This window comes from Triticum urartu, chromosome 2A (genome assembly GCF_056163025.1).
Source record: "Triticum urartu cultivar PI428250 chromosome 2A, HENAU_Tu73, whole genome shotgun sequence".
In the NCBI taxonomy this organism is placed as follows: Eukaryota; Viridiplantae; Streptophyta; class Magnoliopsida; order Poales; family Poaceae; genus Triticum; species Triticum urartu.
In genome coordinates, this window is record NC_141874.1 from 712,260,419 (window position 1) to 712,271,955 (window position 11,537).

Genomic DNA, 11,537 nt, shown 5'->3' on the forward strand with positions numbered 1-11,537 from the left:
CAAGCATCCCCAAGCTTAATTCCTGCTTGTCCTCGAGTAGGTAAACGATAAAAACAGAATTTTTGATGCGGAGTGCTACTTGGCATAATTTCAATGTAATTCTTCTTAATTGTGGTATGAATATTCTGATCTGAAAGATTCAAGACAAAAGTTCATATTGACATAAAAATAATAATACTTCAAGCATACTAACTAAGCAATCATGTCTTCTCAAAATAACATGGCCAAAGAAAGTTATCCCTACAAAATCATATAGTCTGGCTATGCTCTATCTTCACCACACAAAATATTTAAATCATGCACAACCCTGATGACAAGCCAAGCAATTGTTTCATACTTTTAATGTTCTCAAACTTTTTCAATCTTCATGCAATACATGAGCGTGAGCCATGGACATAGCACTATAGGTGGAATAGAATGGTGGTTGTGGAGAAGACAAAAAGGGAGAAGATAGTCTCACATCGACTAGGCGTATCAACGGGCTATGGAGATGCCCATCAATAGATATCAATGTGAGTGAGTAGGGATTGCCATGCAACGGATGCACTAGAGCTATAAGTATATGAAAGCTCAATAAAAGAAACTAGTGGGTGTGCATCCAACTCGCTTGCTCACGAAGACCTACGGCATTTTGAGGAAGCCCATCATTGGAATATACAAGCCAAGTTCTATAATGAAAGATTCCCACTAGTATATGAAAGTGACAACATAGGAGACTCTCTATCATGAAGATCATGGTTCTATTTTGAAGCACAAGTGTGGTAAAAGGATAGTAGCATTGTCCCTTCTCTCCTTTTCTCTCATTTTTTTTATTTTTTATATGGGCCTTCTCTTTTTTATGGCCTCTTTTCTCTTTTTTTATTTGGGCTTCTTTGGCCTCTCTTTTTTTCGTCCGGAGTCTCATCCCGACTTGTGGGGGAATCATAGTCTCCATCATCCTTTCCTCACTGGGACAATGCTCTAATAATGATGATCATCACACTTTTATTTACTTACCACTCAAGAATTACAACTCGATACTTAGAACAAGATATGACTCTATATGAATGCCTCCGGTGGTGTACCGGGATGTGCAATGACTCATGAGTGACATGTATGAAAGAATTATCAATGGTGGCTTTGCCACAAATACGATGTCAACTACATGATCATGCTAAGCAATATGACAATGATGAAGCGTGTCATAATAAATGGAACGGTGGAAAGTTGCATGGCAATATATCTTGGAATGGCTATGGAAATGCCATAATAGGTAGGTATGGTGGCTGTTTTGAGGAAGGTATGTGGTGGGTTTATAGTATCGGCGAAAGTTGCGCGGTACTAGAGAGGCTAGCAATGGTGGAAGGGTGAGAGTGCGTATAATCCATGGACTCAACATTAGTCATAAAGAACTCACACACTTATTGCAAAAATCTATTAGTTATCGAAACAAAGTACTACACACATGCTCCTAGGGGGATAGATTGGTAGGAAAATACCATCGCTCGTCCCCGACCGCCACTCATAAGGAAGGCAATCAATAAATAAATCATGCTCCGACTTCATCACATAACGGTTCACCATACGTGCATGCTACGGGAATCACAAACTTCAACACAAGTATCTCTCAAATTCACAACTACTCAACTAGCATGACTCTAATATCACCATCTCCATATCTCAAAACAATTATCAAGTATCAAACTTCTCATAGTATTCAACACCTAGCATATTAGAGTCATAAGAGAATTTTATTATTCTCATAGTATTCAACACACTCATAAGAGAATTTTATTATTCTTGAATACCTAGTATATTAGGATTTTAATCAAATTACCATGCTATTTAAGACTCTCAAAATAATCTAAGTGAAGCATGAGAGTTCATCTATTTCTTCAAAATAAAACTACCACCATGCTCTAAAAGATATAAGTCAAGATCAATGAGTAGTCGAATAATTATGCAACAATGTGAAGACTCTCTAACATTTAATAATTTCAGATATTGGTATTATATTCAAACAGCAAGCAAAACAAAATAAAATGACATCTAAGAATAGCAAACATCGTGTGAAGAAGCAAAAACTTAGGATCAACCGAAACTAACCGATAATTGTTGAAGAAGAAAGGTGGGATGCCAACCGGGGCATCCCCAAGCTTAGATGCTTGAGACTTCTTGAAATATTATCTTGGGGTGCATTGGGAATCCCCAAGCTTGAGCTTTCGTGTCTCCTTAATTCCTCTCATATCACGGTCTCCCTAAATCTCAAAAGCTTCATCCACACAAAACTCAACAAGGACTCGTGAGATAAGTTAGTATAAACCATTGCAAAAACCTTATCATACTCTACTGTATCAAATCACTAAAATTATTATTCAACATTGCATACTAAATGCCTCTGCATATTTACTAGTCCTATCCTCAAATAGAATCATTAAAGAAGCAAACATATGCAAACAATGCAAACATAACAGCAATCTGCCTGAACAGGATAGTCTGTAAAGAATGCAGCAACATCCATACTTCCCTAGCTCCAAAAATTATGAAAGAAAATTCACACTGTAGCAAATTTATCAGATCTTAATATGCAAAAGGTTTCAACATTTTATCACATTCTGACTTTTCTAGGGAATTATTGCAACAGCGGTAAACTTTCTGTTTTCAAACAGCAACATGTGGATTTCTAAAATAGGCATAGTAAAGGCTATCAATGCCACTTTTATTGAAATAAAAGATGCAAAACATTGTTCTAAATAACATAAAGAAAATCCTAACGAAATAAATTGACGCTCCAAGCAAAACACATATCATGTGGCAAATAAAAATATAGCTCCAAGTAAAGTTACCGATGAACGAAGACGAAAGAGGGGATGCCTTCCGGGGCATCCCCAAGCTTAGGATCTTGGTTGTCCTTGAATATTACCTAGGGGTGACTTGGGAATCCCCAAGCTTAGGCTCTTGCCACTCCTTATTCCATAGTCCATCAAATCCTTACCCAAAACTTGAAAACTTCACAACACAAAACTTAGCAGAAAACTCGCAAGCTCTGTTAGTATAAGAAAATAAATCACCACTTCAAGGTACTGTAATGAACTCATTCTTTATTTATATTGGTTTTAAAACTACTGTATTCCAACTTCTCTATGGTTTATAAACTATTTTACTAGCCATAGATTCATCAAAAAAAGTAAACAACACATGAAAAACAGAATCTGTCAAAAACAGAACAGTCTGTAGTAATATGGATCAAACGCATACTTATGGAACTAATAAAATTCTCAAATAAATTTCTGGACCTGAGTAATTTATCTATTAATCATCTCCAAAAGGAATTAACTAAATAGCACTCTCCAAATAAAAATGGCATCAATGCTCGTGAGCGCTAAAGTTTCTGTTTTTTACAGCAAGATCAACAAGACTTTCCCCAAGTCTTCCCAACGGTTCTACTTGGCACAAACACTAATTAAAAGTATAAAACCACATCTAAACAGAGGCTAGATGAATTATTTATTACTAAACAGGAACAAAAAGCAAGGAGCAAAAATAAAGTTGGGTTGCCTCCCAACAAGCGCTATCGTTTAACGCCCCTAGCTAGGCATGATAATTTCAATGATGCTCACATGAAGGATAAAAATTGTAACATAAAGAGAGCATCATGAAGAATATGACTAGCACATTTAAGTCTAACCCTATTCATATGCATAGGGATTTTGTGAGCAAACAACTTGTGGGAGCAATAATCAACTAGCATAGGAGGGTAAAACAAGCATAACTTCAAGATTTGAAGCACATAGAGAGGAAACTTGGTATTATTGCAATTTCTACAAGCATATATTCCTCCCTCATAATAATTTTCAGTAGCATCATGAATGAATTAAAAAATATAACCAGCACCTAAAGCATTCTTTTCATGATCTATAAGCATAGAAAATTTACTACTCTCCACATAAGCAAAATTCTTCTCATGAATAATAGTGGGAGCAAACTCAACAAAATAACTATCATGTGATTGAAAATTAAGATCAAGATGACAAGGTTCATTGTTATTATTATTCTTTAAAGCATACGTGTCATCACAATAATCATCATAGATAGAAGGCATGCTTTCATCATAATAAATTTGCTCATCAAAACTTGGGGGACAAAAATATCATCTTCATCATACATAGCTTCCCCAAGCTTGTGGCTTTGCATATCATTAGCATCATAGATATTCAAGGAGTTCATACTAACAACATTGCAATCATGCTCATCATTCAAATGTTTAGTGCCAAACATTTTATAGATTTCTTCTTCTAGCACTTGAGCACAATCATCCTTTCCATCATACTCACGAAAGATATTAAAAAGGTGAAGCGTATGAGACAAACTCAATTCCATTTTTTATAGTTTTCTTTTATAAACTAAACTAGTGATAAAAACAAGAAACTAAAAGACTCGATTGCAATATCTAAAGATATACCTTCAAGCACTCACCTCCCCGGCAACGGCGCCAGAAAAGAGCTTGATGTCTACTACACAACCTTCTTCTTGTAGACGTTGTTGGGCCTCCAAGTGCAGAGGTTTGTAGGACGGTAGCAAATTTCCCTCAAGTGGATGAACTAAGGTTTATCAATCCGTAGGAGGCGTAGGATGAAGATGGTCTCTCTCAAGTAACCTTGCAACCAAATAACAAAGAGTCTCTTGTGTCCCCAACACACCCAATACAATGGTAAATTGTATAGGTGCACTAGTTCGGCGAAGAGATGGTGATACAAGTGGTATATGGATAGTAGATAAAGGTTTTTGTAATCTGAAAATATAAAAACAACAAGGTAACTAATGATAAAAGTGAGCATAAACGGTATTGCAATGATAGTAAACAAGGCCTAGGGTTCATACTTTCGCTAGTGCAAGTCCTCTCAACAATAATAACATAATTGGATCATATAACTATCCCTCAACATGCAACAAAGAGTCACTCCAAAGTCACTAATAGCAGAGAACAAACGAAGAGATTATGGTAGGGTACGAAACCACCTCAAAGTTATTCTTTCCAATCAATCCGTTGGGCTATTCCTATAAGTGTCACAAACAGCCCTAGAGTTCGTACTAGAATAACACCTTAAGACACAAATCAATCAAAACCCTAATGTCACCTAGATACTCCAATGTCACCTCAAGTATCCGTGGGTATGATTATACGATATGCGTCACACAATCTCAGATTCATCTATTCAACCAACACAAAGGACCTCAAAGAGTGCCCCAAAGTTCTACCGGAGAATCACGACGAAAATGTGTGCCAACCCCTATGCAAAGGTTCATGGGCGGAACCCGCAAGTTGATCACCAAAACATACATCAAGTGAATCACGTGATATCCCATTGTCACCACAGATACGCACGGCAAGACATACATCAAGTGTTCTCAAATCTTTAAAGACCAATCCGATAAGATTACTTCAAAGGGGAAACTCAATTCATTACAAGAGAGAAGAGGGGGAGGAGAAACATAAGATCCAACTATAATAGCAAAGCTCGCGATACATCAAGATCATGCCAAATCAAGAACACGAGAGAGAGAGAGAGATTAAACACATAGCTACTCGTACATACCCTCAGCCCTGAGGGAGAACTACCCCCTCCTCGTCATGGAGAGCACCGGGATGATGAAGATGGCCACCGGAGAGGGATTGCCCCCTTCGGCAGGGTGCCGGAACGGGTCTAGATTGGTTTTCGGTGGCTACAGAGGCTTCTGGCGGCGGAACTCCCGATCTATTGTGCCCTCGGGTGTTTTTAGGGAATATGGAGATATATAGGCGGAAGAAGTACGTCAGGGGGGCCACGAGGGGCTCACGAGGGTGGAGGGCGCGCCCCCCTGCCTCGTGACCTTCTCGCAGATCCCCCGACGTGCACTCGAAGTCTTCTGGGCTTCTTTCCTTCCAAAAATTAGTTCCGTGAAGTTTCAGGTCAATTGGACTCCGTCTGGTTTTCCTTTTCTTCGAAACCCTACAACTGGGTAAAAACAGAAACTGGCACTGGGCTCTGGGTTAATAGGTTAGTCCCAAAAAATGATATAAAAGTGTATAATAAAGCCCAATATAGTCCAAAACAGTAGATAATATAGCATGGTGCAATCAAAAATTATAGATACGTTGGAGACGTATCAGGGAGCCAAAGAATATTCTCAAGTATTAGCAGCTGAGTTGTCAATTCAACCACACCTGGAAACTTAATTTCTGCAGGAAAGTATTTTAGTAGCAAAGTAATATGATAGTAGCGGTAACGGTAGGAAAAGTAATGTTTTTGATATTTCGTAGTGATTGTAACAGTAGCAACGTATCTATAGTTTTTGATTGCTCCATGCTATATTATCTACTGTTTTGGACATTATTGGGCTTTATTATCAACTTTTATATTATTTTTGGGACTAACCTATTAACCGGAGGCCCAGCCCAGAATTGCTCCAACGTATCTATAGTTTTTGATTGCTCCATGCTATATTATCTACTGTTTTGGACATTATTGGGCTTTATTATCAACTTTTATATTATTTTTGGGACTAACCTATTAACCGGAGGCCCAGCCCAGAATTGCTGTTTTTTTTGCCTATTTTAGGGTTTCGAAGAAAAGGAATATCAAACGGAGTCCAAACGGAATGAAACCTTCGGGAACGTGATTTTCTCACCGAATACAACTCAGGAGACTTGGACCCTACGTCAAGCCAATTAACAGGAGGCCATGAGGTAGGGGGCGCGCCCTCCACCCTCGTGGGGCCCCTGTTGCTCCACCGGCATACTTCTTCCTCCTATATATACCCACGTACCCCCAAACGATCGGGGACGGAGCCAAAAACCTAATTCCACCGCCGCAAGTTTCTGTATCCACGAGATCCCATCTTGGGGCCTGTTCCGGAGCTCCACCGGAGGGGGCATCAATCACGAATGGCTTCTACATCATCATCCAAGCCCCTCCGATGAAGTGTGAGTAGTTTACTTCAGACCTACGGGTCCATAGTTAGTAGCTAGATGGCTTCTTCTCTCTTTTTGGATCTCAATACAATGTTCTCCCCCTCTCTTGTGGAGATCTATTCGATGTAATCTTCCTTTTGCGGTGTGTTTGTTGAGATCGATGAATTGTGGGTTTATGATCCAGTCTATCTATGAATAATATTTGAATCTTCTCTGAATTCTTTTATGTATGATTGGTTATCTTTGCAAGTCTCTTCGAATTATCCGTTTGGTTTGGCCTACTAGATTGATCTTTCTTGCAATGGGAGAAGTGCTTAGCTTTGGGTTCAATCTTGCGGTGTCCTTTCCCGGTGACAGTAAGGGCAGCAAGGCACGTATTGTATTGTTGCCATCGAGGATAACAAGATGGGGTTTTCTTCATATTGCATGAGTCTATCCCTCTACATCATGTCATCTTGCTTAAGGCGTTACTCTGTTTTTAACTTAATACTCTAGATGCAGGCTGGATAGCGGTCGATGAGTGGAGTAATAGTAGTAGATGCAGGCAGGAGTCGGTCTACTTGTCTCAAACGTGATGCCTATATACATGACCATACCTAGATATTCTCATAACTATGCTCAATTCTGTCAATTGCTCAACAGTAATTTGTTCACCCACCGTAGAATACTTATGCTCTTGAGAGAAGCCACTAGTGAAACCTATGGCCCCCGGGTCTCTTTCTCATCATATCAATCTCCATCACTTTATTATTGCTTTGCTTTTTTACTTTGCCTTTTACTTTTCACTTTGCATCTCTATACCAAAAAATACCAAAAATATTATTATCATCTCTATCAGATCTCACTTTCGTAAGTGACCGTGAAGGGATTGACAACCCCTAAGCGCGTTGGTTGCGTTGAGCTATTGTTTTTGTGTAGGTACGAGGGACTCAAGCGTAGCCTCCTACAGGATTGATAACTTGGTTCTCAAAAACTGAGGGAAATACTTATGCTACTTTGCTGCATCATCCTCTCCTCTTCGGGGAAATCCAACGCGGTGCTCAAGAGGTAGCAAGAAGAATTTATGGCGCCGTTGCTGGGGATTCTGCGCAAAAGTCAACATACCAAGTACCCATCACAATCCCTATCTCCCGCATTACATTATTTGCCATTTGCCTCTCGTTTTCCTCTCCCCCACTTCACCCTTTCCGTTTTATTCGCCCTCTCTCTCTCTCTATCCTCCCTCTCTTTCTCTATTTTCCTCATTTTGCCCGTTTGCCTTTTGTTTGCTCGTGTGTTGGATTGCTTGTTTGTCGCGATGGCTCAAAATAATACTAAATTGTGTGACTTCACCAATACCAACAACAATGATTTCCTTAGCACTCTGATTGCTCCTCTTACCGATGCTGAATCTTGTGAAATTAATGCTGCTTTGCTGAATCTTGTCATGGAAGATCCGTTCTCCGGCCTTCCTAGTGAAGATGCCGCTACCCATCTTAATAGCTTCATTGATTTGTGTGACATGCAAAAGAAGAAAGATGTGGATAATGATATTGTTAAATTGAAGCTATTTCCTTTTTCGCTTAGAGATCGTGCTAAAGCTTGGTTTTTATCTTTGCCTAAAAATAGTATTGATTCATGGAACAAGTGCAGAGATGCTTTTATCTCTAAGTATTTTCCTCCCGCTAAGATCATCTCTCTTAGAAACGATATTATGAATTTTAAGCAACTCGATCATGAACATGTTGCACAAGCTTGGGAGAGAATGAAATTAATGATACGTAATTGCCCTACTCATGGTTTAAATTTGTGGATGATTATACAATTTTTTATGCCAGATTGAATTTTGCTTCTAGGAATCTTTTAGATTCGGCCGCAGGAGGCACTTATATGGAAATCACCTTAGGAGAAGCTACTAAACTCCTAGATAATATTATGGTTAATTATTCTCAATGGCATACTGAAAGATCTACTAATAAAAAGGTGCATGCGATAGAAGAAATTAATGTTTTGAGTGGAAAGATGGATGAACTGATGAAATTATTTGCTAATAAGAGTGTTTCTTCTGATCCTAATGATATGCCCTTGTCTAATTTGATTGAGAATAATAATGAATCTATGGATGTGAATTTTGTTGGTAGGAATTTTTTTGGTAACAACGCATATAGAGGAAATTTCAATCCTAGGCCTTATCCTAGTAATCCCTCTAATAATTATGGTAATTCCTACAACAATTCTTATGAAATTATAATAAGATGCCCTCTGATTTTTGAATCTAATATTAAAGAATTTATTTCTTTGCAAAAGAATTTTAATGCTATGATTGAAGAAAAATTGCTTAAGATTGATGATTTGGCTAGGAACGTTGATAGAATTTCTCTTGATGTTGATTCTTTAAAGCTTAGATCTATTCATCCTAAGCATGATATCAATGAGTCTCTCAAAGCCATGAGAATTTCCATTGATGAGTGCAAGGAAAGAACCGCTAGGACGCGTGCTATGAAAGATGCCTTTATTAAAGCGTGTTCTTCTAGTTCCTATGAAAATAATGATGAAGATCTAAAAGTTATTAATGTGTCCCCTATTAAATCTTTGTTTTGCAATATTAATCTTCATAATGATGGGACTGAATATGATCCACCTTTACCTAGAAGGCGTTCTAAAAATTCGGAGTATTTAGATCTTGATGATGAAATTGATAAAAGTGGGATTAAAAGAAATAAAACATTAGATGTTGCTAAACCCACTCTATTGGATTTCAAGGAATTTAATTATGAAAATTGCTCTTTATTTGATTGTATTTCCTTGTTGCAATCCGTGCTAAATTCTCCTCATGCTTATAGTCAAAATAAAGCCTTTACCGAACATATCGTTGATGCCTTGATGCAAACTTATGAAGAAAAACTTGAGTTGAAAGTTTCTATCCCTAGAAAACTTTATGATGAGTTGGAACCTACTATTAAAATTAAAATTAAAGATTATGAGTTTTATATTTTGTGTGATTTGGGTGCTAGTGTCTCTACTATTCCCAAAACTTTCTGTGATTTGCTAGATTTCTGTGATTTTGATGATTGCTCTCTAAACTTGCATCTTGCGGATTCCACTATTAAGAAACCTATGGGAAGAATTAATGATGTTCTTATTGTTGCAAATAGGAATTATGTGCCCGTAGATTTATCGTTCTTGATATAGATTGCAATCCTTCTTGCCCTATTATTCTCGGTAGACCTTTCCTTAGAACGGTTGGTGCAATTATTGATATGAAGGAAGGGAATATTAGATTTCAATTTCCATTAAAAAAGGGCATTTAACACTTCCCAAGAAAGAAAATAAAATTACCATATGAATCTATCATGAGATCCACTTATGGATTGCCTACCAAAGATGGCAATACCTAGATCTATTCTTGCTTGTTATGCCTAGCTAGGGGCGTTAAACGATAGCGCTTGTTGGGAGGCAACCCAATTTTATTTTTATTCCTTGATTTTTGATCCTGATTAGTAATAAATAAATTATTTAGCCTCTGTTTTGGTTGTGTTTTTTTGTTTAATTAGTGTTTGTGCCAAGTAGAACCGTTGGGAAGACTTGGGGAAAGTCTTGTTGAACTTGCTGTAAAAAACAGAAACTTTAGTGCTCACGAGAACTGCTGTCATTTTTATTTGGAGAGTGATATTTAGTTAATTCTTTTTGCAGATGATTAATAGATAAATTTCTCACGTCCATAAATTTATTTTACAATTTTTAGGGTTACAGATCTTGCGCTAGCTACATATTACTACAGACTGTTCTGTTTTTGACAGATTCTGTTTTTCGTGTGTTGTTTGCTTATTTTATGAATCTATGGCTAGTAAAATAGTTTATGAACCATAGAGAAGTTGGAATACAGTAGGTATAACACCAATATAAATAAAGAATGAGTTCATTACAGTACCTTGAAGTGGTCTTTTGTTTTCTTTCGCTAACGGTGCTCACGAGATTTTCTACTTTAAGTTTTGTGTTGTGAAGTTTTCAAGTTTTGGGTAAAGATTTGATGGATTATGGAACAAGGAGTGGCAAGAGCCTAAGCTTGGGGATGCCCATGGAACCCCCAAGATAATCTAAGGAAACCTAAAAGCCAAAGCTTGGGGATGCCCCGGAAGGCATCCCCTCTTTCGTCTACTTCTATCAGTAACTTTACTTGGAGCTATATTTTTATTCACCACATGATATGTGTTTTGCTTGGAGTGTCTTTTATGATTTGAGTCTTTACTTGTTAGTCTACCACAATCATCCTTGCTGTACACACCTTTTGAGAGAGCCATACATGATTTGGAATTTGATAGAATACACTATGTGCTTCACTTATATCTTTTGAGCTTTATAGTTTTGCTCTAGTGCTTCACTTATATCTTTTAGAGCACGGTGGTGGATTTGTTTTATAGAAACTATTGATCTCTCATGCTCCACTTAGATTATTTTGAGAGTCTTAATAGCATGGTAATTTTCTTAAAATCCTAATATGCTTGGTATGCAAGATTAATAATAAAACTTTCTTATGAGTGTGTTGAATACTAAGAAAAGTTTGATGCTTGATGATTGTTTTGAGATATGGAGGTAATAATATCAAAGTCGTGCTAGTTGAGTAGTT